This window comes from Patella vulgata, chromosome 9 (genome assembly GCF_932274485.2).
Source record: "Patella vulgata chromosome 9, xgPatVulg1.2, whole genome shotgun sequence".
Lineage (NCBI taxonomy): Eukaryota > Metazoa > Mollusca > Gastropoda > Patellidae > Patella > Patella vulgata.
In genome coordinates, this window is record NC_065887.2 from 4891374 (window position 1) to 4904833 (window position 13460).

Here is a 13460-nt window from a genome sequence, read left to right on the forward strand (position 1 = left end):
GAGAACCGAATGGAAGGTGATTTCTTGACGAAGCTGCATTAAATGGAATATTCCAAACGGATGCATGCTGCCACATCTAAGGAGAAGTCATACAAAGACCGCGTTGTGTCACTTGGAATCAACTTATACCTATTGGAACGGCTAAGTGAAATAAAATACTATTGAAAAAAAAAAAGAGGGAAGAAATTGTGTCTTTCAGAAGTCCTCAAACCAGCTGCATTGTGTCTGATATAGCTGTAATACGTAATACCTTTACTAAAGGCCAGCTCTCTGCTTTTTTTTAAAACTTTGGCAGCATTAAAAAATTCTTGTTAATTTTAGAATTTTTTCTTCTATTTTATGTTTGCCGGAAATATTATGCTGCCCATAATGAGGAAATAGGCCGTCACATACATTTGAACAAATTCTTTTAAACGTGTAGCCCAAATTGTGTCAAAGGGTCAATTGTTCACCTACAGACATGGGGGACAATATGATACACCCACACATAAATATGAGTTTATGTTGCATTACTTCAATTCAAAATACCAATGCCTGATAAAAATGTAAGAATGTATAAAAAATGTAATGAATTATGAAATGTAAGAAATAAGATTTTAAAAAATTCCTTAAAATCTTCTCGTATATAAATCAATTATATGCAAAACATTTCTTCATCATTGTCTAAACTAAAACATATGGCCAAATAGTTTCAAACAAAATTTAGGATGAACAAAATTAAGGCTATCCTTGCCTTACATCAGCATACAACAAAAACACAGAAACTGTTGAATACTCTATATCAATCATATATTAACAAAATAATTTAAGGGAGTCTCAGATCTCCAAATGTACTTGGAGTACATTTTAGTTTAGATACATTTTAAAGGTTACCAGAAAAACTTTATAAACCGTTTAAATAATTGAAGTAATTATGTCACCATATCCTTTCCATAAGTATAAAATGATCCCAAATGTCAATGTTGTCTCCAACAGGTAAATTTCCAAGTTAGCGATTTCCGCCATTCTCCGTGAGCAGTCGTAATTGTCTGCCAATAAGAAAGTTGTGACATCATTTTAGTCCCTCTGCTGAAGGACTAAAATGATGTCATGATTTTCTGAACGGTGGAAAATTATGACTGCTCGCGGAGAACGGCGGAAATCGCTAACTTGGAAATGTGGACAATGTGAAATATTGAGGAATTTCAAGCCTGCAAAATAGGCTAAAAAGCTAACTTTTGTCACAAAATTGCTATGCACGGTTACATGGGTCAAATTGTCACACAACAGCAAATGTGTAGCCAGGACACCTGGTGATAAGGTAGACAACCATGGACCAGATAATGCTATTTTCTTAACTTGATTATAACGCATAACAGTAACATGACTCAACCCCAGATAGCTTTTAATGATATCTTCATCAACACTTGACCACAGTGATGGGAGTTGAACAATGCCCCTGGAGACTCACTAATCTTTCCTTCTGTTTTAATGTATTGAAAGATATTAACCAATATTTCAGTTGGTAAATTTTGAATACCTGAAAATGGAAATTCAGGAATGAATCATAAGACAGAAAGATAAAAACTTAAATTTTGTGCATAATCATTTAGGAAATATATAATACAGTTTAATAAACATAAGTTATCCAACAAGAAATATGTCCATGGATAAAAACCTCAGTCTAAGACAAATATTACCAGCGGCTGCCAGACAGGATACGCCCACATTTTCGAGAGATGGATAGAGAACAAGCTAAAAAGAAAGTGATTTTTCCTACAATCAGGGGCCATAATTCCGGAAGTTACGGTCCGATATGCGCGAATATCAAAAGAAACCAAGATCTCTGGGTTATAAATTTACATTTCAAGTTTCAACAAAACCAGATAAAAATTGTGACCTCTTTAGGGTCTACAACCTTGATATACCATATTTTTACGCTATTTGAGAACGAAGGGCGGCCATTTTGTCTGTCAATTTTTGGCTGAATTTCACGAAATTCGAACTCAGTCGTCATTGGGGTGTAACGGTGATATAATAATACGTTTTTTTAAATCGGATAAAAATTATGACCTCTATAGGGTCCACAAGCTAAAAACGCAATTTTTCGTACAATCAGGGACCGTAATTCAGGAAGTTACATTCCGATATGCGCGAATATCGACAGGAACCGAGATCTTTGGGTTATAAGCATACATTTCAAGTTTAAACCAAATCGGATAAGAATTGTGACCTCTACAGTGTTCACAAGCTAAAAACGTGATTTTTCGCACAATCAGGGGTCATAATCCATGAAGTTACAGTCCGATACATGCCAATATCGCAAGGAACCGAGATCATAGGGTGATTAACCTATATTTAAAGTTTCGTTGAAATCGGATAAAAATTGTGACCGCTCACAAACAATTGTGGACGGACGGGGGCGACGACAATATACGTCCACATGAAAATGTGGGCGTATAAAAATTATAAAGTGAACATCAAAACAGCTACAACATCACATGTTGTAAATACTATTAAATAGAGGGATTATAAAGATCTTTTAGAATACAGTTGATTGGCAGACACCCAACAGCACTTATCAGAACAGTTTTTAGTGCGCCTGGTTTCTCACTCTCAACAAGGAAAGTAGAACTATCATGTAGTCATTTTCATCTGCCCACATAAACCAGGCCTTTAATTAACATTCTGGGCAACTTGCTCATATTCTACCTTTCCATCTTATCAATTTACATATTAGTAGTTCAGCATCGTAATTCTTTGTGCAATTACATATGCTGTGATAAAATAAAGAATTCTTCATATTATAATACTAATGAAACAGAAACACTAGATGTAAATCATAGAAATAATTGTAATATCACCAACAACAATATCACCATTATTGATCACACATATTTTCTTTAAAAAAAGGTCTCACTTAAAAGTTGACACAACATTAAACCTCCTTTGAGATGTTTATCACATAAGCTTGAAATAGTATTTATTAAAAGCATTTTTTCTGAATTTTGTCCCACACATTTATAATTTTTGATGGTGGTCTTTTCTTGGATGTTCTTGTTCATTAAACAGTACAGAAGATAAAGAAAAAAATTCGCACATTTTTTCGGGTATTCAATGTTGAATACGTAATACGACGCAAAGAGGCTGTAAACTGCCTCCAAAAATTCTTCTGTATTCAGAAGAATATTTCCCTCGATTATGAGATAAAACAAACTGGATTCCTATTGTGGATGCTGTGTTCTGAAAAATAAAAACATACAAAGGAGTCCCACTTTATGCAAAAATAGACCAATTAAAGGATTTTTAAGATCTCAAGTGTACAAAAAATAGTATTTGTAGCTAATTATATGTATAACTGTCACTTCAAATTACATGCCGGGAGCCACGGTGGCTAAGTGGGTAAGACGCTGGCTTTCTAACATGGAGGTAGGGTGTTCGATCCCTGCATTGGCCGAGAAAGTTCATCAGGATTTTCTGGTGTGATTCCCCCTTGTCGGTGGTGCAGGACAGAGGGTCTAGCAAGGGAAAATGTATGATTTCTACAAAAACAGAGGTCCCGTGCATACATTGGGGTGCATGTAAAAGATATTTGATATTTGGAATTTGATAGTGCTGCTGTCCAGGCAAAATTGTCCTCATCGCACACTGTATGCCCATGTTCATTAGCCCAGTCGGAGCAGAACAGTTCATTTCTTCTTCAAACTCCATGCAATAAACTAAAATGACGTTTAACGTGCAATTTTTGACATGCAATCGACCTGGAGATTAAAGGTACATTTTAATTTCTCTGTGTGAATGTGAGGAGAGGTTGGCGGGGAGTGCAGTTCGAACCACTACGATTATTGAGGTATACATTTGGGTCCTGATTTAGAACGCTCTGTGTCATTCTAAAATTCTCTAGTAAATTCAGAATTGCATCATAGCATCATTATGACACCGACATATCTTTTATAAACTGAATTTCTGACTACCAACAGCCCATCAAATTTGCTTCTTCTTAACTTTTACATGAACAAAACTACTATTTTATAATGCTAAAATAATGATACACATGCTAAACTTCTATCTCCATCTAAAAATTCCGGCAACACAAGCAAAGATGAAATATTCATTTTCTTGGAATATTCTTTATCATTATTCAGTTTAATGTCTTTATAGTCAGCAAGTTTTTTGAAACAAGTTATCAAATATTCTGACTTTTTCTTTCTTTGTTCTGCAAAGTACAATGTAGCCAAGGCATGTCTGTGGATATTTTCAAGCAATTCCTTTACTGATTTTCTTTCACTAGGCATAAGTCTCTTAAATTCATTGTGAAGTTCAAATTGGATTTTTAATCCAGGAAAATTAGTCAATAGAGTATGAATGGGAGTACCTGAAATTACTTCTGTCCAGCGGGTATGACATGTTTTGTGCATTAATGTAATAATATTGCTAGAATTTTTGCTCTTGAAATAAGATGCCTTTATATTTCATTAATTAATATCTTTGGTAAGTTAGTAATTTCAAACATATTCACATATATAGTGTGCACTAAATCAACTTAGTCTGTAATTGACAGTTGACACATAAAAAAGAGTTATTTATCGAAAACATATGTCACTCATTTACCACCAGAATTACACGTGAGTGGAATTATTCTAATTGCATCATTTGATTTAAAGTAACCAATCATTTTGTTAATTACACAAGTTCAGGGCCATGATCACGCTTTATGGTGCATGATATTCATTTACCTTTAAAAGAAACCGGGGAACCCTGTAAGTCAGACTTGCATTAGATTCCAGAGATCGAGGGTACATCTGAGTTCCTAGACAGCCGAGAGGCTGGATAGGGTGGAGAAGTGGTTTTAGCTATATAGTATTGTAATTTGTGCTATGCTTGTATACCTGTATTCAGTTATATGCTATATAAAATGTAGAAGCGAACTATGCATTATTGTTCCTGGTAAGAAAAACGTCTTAAGAAACTGGAAGAAGTAAATACACAACGTGAAGCAGAAGTAAAGACAGCTAGAAACAAATTCTAGACGACCACAAGGCTACAGAAATATGTAGTAAGAAAAGATGCATGGGTCGTACGTAAGATGTGGCGACCGGTTTCCGCGTCCGCTCTCCACGTCAGACAGAAAGACTCATGGTGCTACATTAAATCAGAAATAAGGTTTACGTCTTAATGGTATATCTTATCACACCATTCTGCTGACGTCCTCATTTTCTTCCAAATCTGGTGTACCACAATTGGCCACACCTTTTATTTGCAGCTTTGTTAATGTTTCAACACTTATTGACACACTATGGTTTGACTTTTTTTTTTAATCTGCACGTCTGGACTTTTTATGTCTCGACGAGCATTTTTCAATTGATTGATTATGCGCTGTTTCAAGCCATCATATCCACTTCCTATTGGTTCCTTGAGACTAGGGGATTGTCTCACCAAGTTTTTGCTGAACTGCTAAATATGTTCGGCTTTTGGATATAATGTATTTGCAAATATGTGATCTTGTATGTTCTGTATTAGTTGATTTTTGCATCTCCAATTTATAGATTCGTTGTTTTTTAGGGCTTGCTGAAGATCCATAGAAAATGCACTTGTTTCCAATGGTTTGTCAGGCCATGATGCGTCCACAGGAGCATTAACACTGGCGCCCTCTGGAAAAAGATTGCTTTCACAACTTTTTGACAAAGGTAATTCACAATTATCTTGTGAAAATGACAATATTATCCGTAATCTTGAATTGTTTTCAAGACAATTCACATCATCTATATCAATGAATGAATCCCATTCTTTATTGAAATACTGTATAATTATTTTCTTCTCTGGAGCAATACTAAATGCTTCCATTATCTTTACATCTAATGTTTCTGTTTCTGTTAACTGTATTATCTTGGTAGAAATACCATTTTGTACCAAAAATGTTTTCGTAGGACTGTTTATACCTGTCAACATAAAACGTAGAAGCTATGGTCTATTCCTCTCCAAAGTGTGCCTTAAAAGATGCTTGTGGTTTCTTTATTGCTGAACGAATATTCCTTATATACTATTCAAAAAAAGTAGGGGATATTTGATTTTGGGGGCATAATACTAAAATATGCAAATGACTACGAAAAAAGTCACTATAGAACCTAACAGAAGAAACATTTCCAGTTACATTTGACGCCCAAACGCACCAATAGCTACCGCATGGAATGCAGGTGATGCTTGGGATCATCATGGGGGTCCAACCCAAGATTTGCACGACTCTGACTTTGAATGTTACAGTCATTGTGGCATTGAATTCCAGGGTGGAAACATCAGTTTAATTGTTTTAGTGACCAGAAAACAAATTTTGATATGCGTCGGCTTACTCAAAATGAAAGGTTACGTGCCCTTGGCATGCTACAGATCGGCACAACACAGGCGGTTGTGGCGCGGACGATGAATTTTTCTCAGTCTGTCATAAGCAGGCTATGGTCCAGATACCGTGATACACAATCTGTACAGGACAGACCACGTTCAGGTCGACCAAGGGCGACAACTCAAGCCCAGGATCGATTTATCCGTACCTTGGCCTTGAGAAATCGTGTCATCACAGCAAATCAGATCAGCGCTCGTCTTCAAACAGACACTGGTGTGAGAGTGAGTGGCCAGACGATTCGGAATCGACTGCATAGGGATCACCTTCGCGCCCGACGTCCTCGCGTGATCCCTTGTTTGAGAGATCATCACATTCAGGCAAGACGTCGTTGGTGTAGGGATCGTCAACACTGGGATAATCGACGCTGGAGCAATGTGATGTTTTCAGATGAGTCAAGGTTCACTGTTGATTTTTTGGACAGACGTAGGAGGGTGTGGCGTCGTCGAAACGAGCGCTTCCAAGACGTTAACGTCATCAGACATGATCGATTTGGGGGTGGTTCTGTTATGGTGTGGGGAGGCATCACTGTTGCTGGAAGAACGGCTTTACATGTTGTTGCAGGGCGTGTTACAGGCCAGTACTACCGGGACAACATCTTGGCAGTCCATGTTGTGCCGTTCGCACGACGTCATGGCCGCCGTTTCATCTTCCAGGATGACAACGCAAGATGTCACAGGGCCAGGATCGTTACAGGTTACCTCCAACAACAGAACATCACCACATTACCTTGGCCAGCACTGAGTCCCGACCTCTCCCCCATCGAGCATGTCTGGGACATGCTTGGACAGAGGTTACGTCAACGTCAACAACGTCCTGCCAATGTCCAAGAACTTGCTGCTGCGTTGCAACAGAAATGGGACAATCTGGACCAAAATGACCTTAGACGTCTCATTAGGAGTATGCCACGTCGGATCAATGCTTGTTTGGCAAACAGAGGAGGATTTACCCGTTACTGACTTGGTTGTGATGCTGTGGTAACTTTGCTGTTTGACCCCGGGTATCATTTTACCCTTATAATGGTCAGTCTGTGCCTTACTTAGTCTAACGATCATTTGGAATAAATCGATGAATGTGAACTTCATTTCATTTTGTCATTTCTTTCTTCGTCAGTTTCATTATGTGACTTTAATAACACTTAAAAATCAAATATCCCCTACTTTTTTTCAATAGTATATAATGCACACATAAAACTAGAATGATTATTAGTAACTTTCTACTACTTGACATGGCTCTAACGAAATTAACAATATTTCACTCTTATCTCCATTTTCAACCTAGAGCATTGATAAGAGTAAGTTTCCATTTTAGAGTAAATCCCCATTGTTAGGCAGTTTGCATAGTCATTAGAACACAGCAGCTAGTACACTCGAACTTTCAGTGTCAAGAAGAAAATTAATGGGATGCATTTCAATGTCTGTATACTAACAAGCCAACAGCGAGGCTTTAAATCACACTGTAGAGAAGAACACACAGTAGTAGGTTTTTTTTATACATGAGTTAAGCAAATAAAATGAATACCCAGTTAGGTGTAGACTCTGTGTCACCATTCTGTTTTGCATCTTGTGCCACCTATATGCGTATAAAAGTACTGCAGGGGTGTCACAAAAGCGGTTTCATATCCAAGGCAAAGGCAACACAAATAGTAATGCAATAACAGGGCGACACTCTGGTTGCGTCATCTGACAACTATTTGCGTAGGTGTTAAATGCATCACTGTTGGGTCACCACAGCCACCCTACATTATGCCTATGCCATGATAATAGACACTCGAATGAGACAACTTTAAAAAAAATGAATGATAATCACCTGGTTTCTGATTCAAAATATTATCACACAAACCACCCTGGCAGTAGAGTAAAGAAATATACACTAAAGAAATATTATCAGATTTTCACCAAATTCGAAAGCTGATACTCTTCAGAATGACACAAAAATAAAAAAAAATCTATAAAGATTATCATGACTGATTATTCAAAACATGATGATATGCTTCATTACATAAGAAACATTTTGTAGTGGTAGTCGGGTGACCTAACTATGGCCTCCCTACAATGTTTGACATTTAGTGTAAAAAGGTCTTGCAAGGGTTTGTGTTGAAAAGTGCATTTTGAGTACTCCGACAATGTGGATATTAAACAAGGTATCAAATTTACACAGCCGAAATAAGAACAGTAGAGTAAACACAGGCCGGGGGCCAGACAAACCGGTGGATATAGATTGAGTGCAATACACCTACAAAATGTGTGGGTATAAAAATGCTACATAACTTGTACAGTGGTAAAAAATACATTGCAGAAGATCTAATTGTGTAACTCAATGTCTAATCTCGCATTAAGAATCCCACTATATTTGATTGATCCTGTTATTCAAGAGGAAGTGCATGTTTTAAACACAAAAATTTCTTTCCATCAACAATGTATTCATCAAGAGGATAATAATCAGTTAATTCATTTAGATAATACAGACAAAATTTGTCTTTATTGTCTACCTCTATTGCTCCATAGTGGTGATGAAAAGGTGAAATCTGACTTTCAACAAATAGCAGTATATTATCTGGACTTGTATGGCACATGGTATGGTACTTTGTTGATATATACCCAAAATTTTAGAAAATTCAATCTCATTTAGCTCCATTAAGTTGGTTACTACATAAATACCAGGTTGATATGTTACACCATTAACTAACACCTTACTTGTTTGATACATACTTGTGTCAAATATGCCTTTCTGTAACAAACCATTTTGTAACTCCAGTCTCAATGTAGCTGGAGGTTTGTTCACAACATCATTGACACCATATTTCCATGTTTTCATGATTTTAAATCAAGTAGTCCTTGAAAAATGTTTTTGTTTTTCAAGCTTTTGTAAAATAAGTGGTAGTTCATATCTACAAATACCCTCTAAGACATCATGCATGCAGTCAGGAGGTAATCCCCTTGTGGCATGATAGTAGTTTAAGTTGTTTAATACTGAATTATGTTTGACACCTAAATAATGTGCCCTACCTCCAGTATCCTGAGCTGCCTTTTTGACATGGTCAGAATAATTTACTTCATTTCTAAATTCAAACTGATCAGAGTTATACTGCACTGGGTTTGTATTTGACTCGATGTACCTAAACAAAACCTACAAATATTTTCTACATTAGAACTGAAAGATTCAACAAAGCCTCCTATTTGATGGCTGCCTAAATTATCAGCAGCAACAAAAGCAACAGTTTCAAAAAGTTTTTCTTTTACATTCATAACTTCAATTCCATTGGTTTCTAAGATATGCAAGTCATAAATCAGTGGCTTCAAAACCTCATCAAATCCAACATTCTTCAGAATTGTATTCGGACATAAAACACAAGGCTGAATTGTCTTTAATTCTGATAGATGCCAGGGATATATATTGCCAAGTGTATAATAAACAGCTGCTATTTTATGAATTCCACGCTTGGATCCTAAAGGGTTAACAACCTCAAACTCATCAAAATATAAAATTATTTGCAATGCTATATCTGACTTTGAAAATAGTGCATTTTCCTTAAAATATCTACCATGACTGAAGTCTTGCATGGCATCGGATTTAGGTTTAGGTAATGGATTCATAACGTCTGCTAATACTTGATGTACTGACAAGATAGATTTAAGACTTTCAAGTAAGGGAATATATTCAAATGACTGACTTTCATGGAATTCATTTTTATCTAATGTTATACGAACTGGTTCTACATATCTTAACTGCCTCTTCCAGTACTTATTTCGCAAATAATTTGATTTTAAATAACTGACTGATTTATCAAATATATTTTGACAAAAACACTCTTTAATCTGATCTAGAACAGAAACATCTACATCTTGTTTCGTAAGCAAGGATATAATTTGGAATTGCAGAGCATCAAATGAAAGTTCATGAATTCCAATAATCTCTGATAAAATTGTATCTACTGTTGAAACTGGTAAATAACACAATTCTTGTACTTTCAAGATAGATAAAGCAAGAGAATTAATAAAATTATTTTCCAAACTTATCCCCTTGTTCATGTGATGACTCAACATTGCCAAGAGCAACATGTATGGTAGGCCTACCTTCTTCTGTTAAAACTGTAGGCTCACTTATATCCTGGTCAGAAAACGCAGAGGCATATATTCCTAAATATTCATGCTTCAAGACATTATCGTTTACACAATGGATTGTGTACTCGACAAATGGGGTGTTCGATCCCTGCATTGACCGAGAAAGTTCATCCAGATTTTCCGGCGTGGTTCCCCCTTGTCAGTGATGCAGGACGGAGGGCCTGACAAGGACAGCTGTCTAGTCCTTCGGATGAGACGAAAAACCGAGGTCCCGTGTATACATTAGAATGCACGTAAAAGATCCCTTGGCAGTTGGAATTCGATATAAGAGTAGGCGATAGTGCCGCTGCCCGGGCAAAATTTCCCTCATAGCACACTGTATGGCGTATGCCCGTCTTCATTAGCCCAGTATAGGAGCGGAACATTAGGGCGTTAAACCCATTTCATTTCATTTGTCTGAACGCAAACGTGGGACAAATCAACCCTTTTAAAAAGCCCAGCTCGCGACCTGTCTTCGAGAAGGCCCTTTATTCTAAAGTGGTTTAACGTCGTCCGTCTAAACGGGTCGGCTTAAAATCCGCGGCGATAGCTGGCTTTGGACATGCTCGGTAACTGATATTCCTGCAGTTTCAGTGTTATCGAAGCGACAATTAGAATGGAGGAGTGACTTATGGAGATGGGAGTAACGCTTTTCTATACTTCTGTATGGGGGAAGGACGCCATCCAAAAATACTCGTGAAAGGTATAATTCAAACAATTTTCGCGGAATTTTTGTCCGGATATTTACACATAAAGAGTAGAACATTCTGATGCAAAACATTGGTCATTACTGATAGTCAACGGTGTAACAGTTTAAACTTGGCCGTCTTGTTATTCGTTATTCAAGCTCGAAAAGCAAATTGACTTTTTTGGCATGGCATAAACGCGAGAAGAGGGTTGGTTACTTCCACGGCATCCATTTTGTAAATCAAATAGGAGCCACAGTGGCTCAGTGAGTAAGATGGTGGTTGCTAACCAAGATATCCCGGGTTCGATCATGACCCCTTATCTGTGGTGTAGATATGGATACTGGCGAGGGGACGAGGTATAGTCGTTCAGAAGGGACTAAAAACCGGGTCCATTGTACACATTGACTTTCACGTTAAAGCACCTTGACATTTGGAATTGGAAATAAGAGTAGTACCACTGTCCGGGCAAATTGCCCCAATGCACACTGCATGGTGTATGCTCGTCTTTAATCGTCCAGTCGATGCAGAATTGTATGCGTTACAGCCCATTTCATTTGCTTGCATTAAATTAAGAAGATTGGTTGTTTACTTAACAAATGGGCAACGATGATATGGAATTTATAAGAAAAAATAATAATTTTGTTTCAATCTCGAATAACAAGACCCGTTCTGTCTCATTATTCGTTTTTTTAAAATCGCCAAACTCGCAACAGCTTTGTTAACAGGAAACCGGATAGGAGTTTTCTTTGCGTAAAATCCAATTATATACATTGACATAGCATCGCCAATATATTAAAATAAATCGTAAGGATATACAGTGGTACAGAAAAACAGCTTTGGCAGGAAATGGCATCTGTTGTTCAGTTTGGACGATAAAATGTGACGTGCACCTAAAATAGCCCCTGACAGCTCAAAGAGAAGTGATAGTACAATTTTATTTTAATGATCTATTTGGGAGGTAACCCTGGGACCCGGCGATCGTTTAGTTTAACTTGATCGCCCGAACGCAAAGATGTGACGTCATGTAAAAATTTGAAGTCCATCGATGCGCAATTGTCCAGTTCGTATTATAATTGTGAATTGGGACGGTAATATAAGGGCTTGACTAACTCTATATGCTTTTTGCCGTGAAATTTTATTGTTTAATTCTCTTTCCTGTTAGCTTTATCAACCATATGTATAAAATTTGATTATGATATGGGACATGACAGCCATGCGAATAAATCAATAACTTAAACATGTTCAGAACTTGAATAAATTTTATTTTCTTATTCTGTTTCCCGAAGAGGTAATCCACCATATTGATAAAATTTGATTATCATATGCAACATGACAGCCTTGTGAATAAATCAATAAATAAAACATATCTATTGCTTTAATAAATTCCTTTTATTTCGGCCACTAGAAGTAAACAACATTAAAAAATATTTTCATACCCGTTTACTTGCGCAATCCCACACATAATACGTCATGCGCATGTGGGAAACACAAACAACATCTTTTAAGTACTGGAAATGCGCGTGTATTCAAATCAGGGAGGTAACCGAAAATTGTATGATTCGTCCGATCTTATATTTTTGTCTCATCCGAAGGTTTAGATATTCTTTTTTTGATAAAACAAAAAACTAGTTTACTTGACAAATGGCCAATGTTTTTATTTGAATAAAGAAACGCGACTTGTCTTGTTATTCGTTATTCAAGCTAGAACAGCAAAATGGGTTGCTTTATGGCATGGACCTAAAAAGAGGTCCCTAATTGGCCCAGAAAGTTCATCGATAGTCTACCTACATCTTGTTGGCCCAGAAAGTTCATCGATAGTCTGCCTACATTGGCGCGCAAGTAAAAGAACCTTTACAGTTGGAATTCGAAATAGAGTAAGTCGTGGTGACGATGGCCGGGCAAAATGACCCCATAGCACACTATATGACGTATGCTCGTCTTCATTAGCCGAGTCGCGGCAGAACAGTAGGACGTTAAACCACATTAATAATATATATAGTTTACTTGACAAATGGACAGCGACGATAGCAAATAACGAATGACGAAACATGCTTTAACTTCGACATAAAACAAGCTTATTCTTTTCCCCCGCTCGAGTGTGCTATCCGAATTGGCAATACCAATGATCAATCAGCTGGATCCCCTGTTTTAACTTGATTTAACTATGGCGAAGGTTGAAGATGACCCGCCCTCTCTTCTAACGACAGAGAATTTTAACACCGTGTTTTAATGGATTATTTTGATATACAAGAACTATATGTTTTATTGTTTTACCTATTTTACTTTTTTTTTATT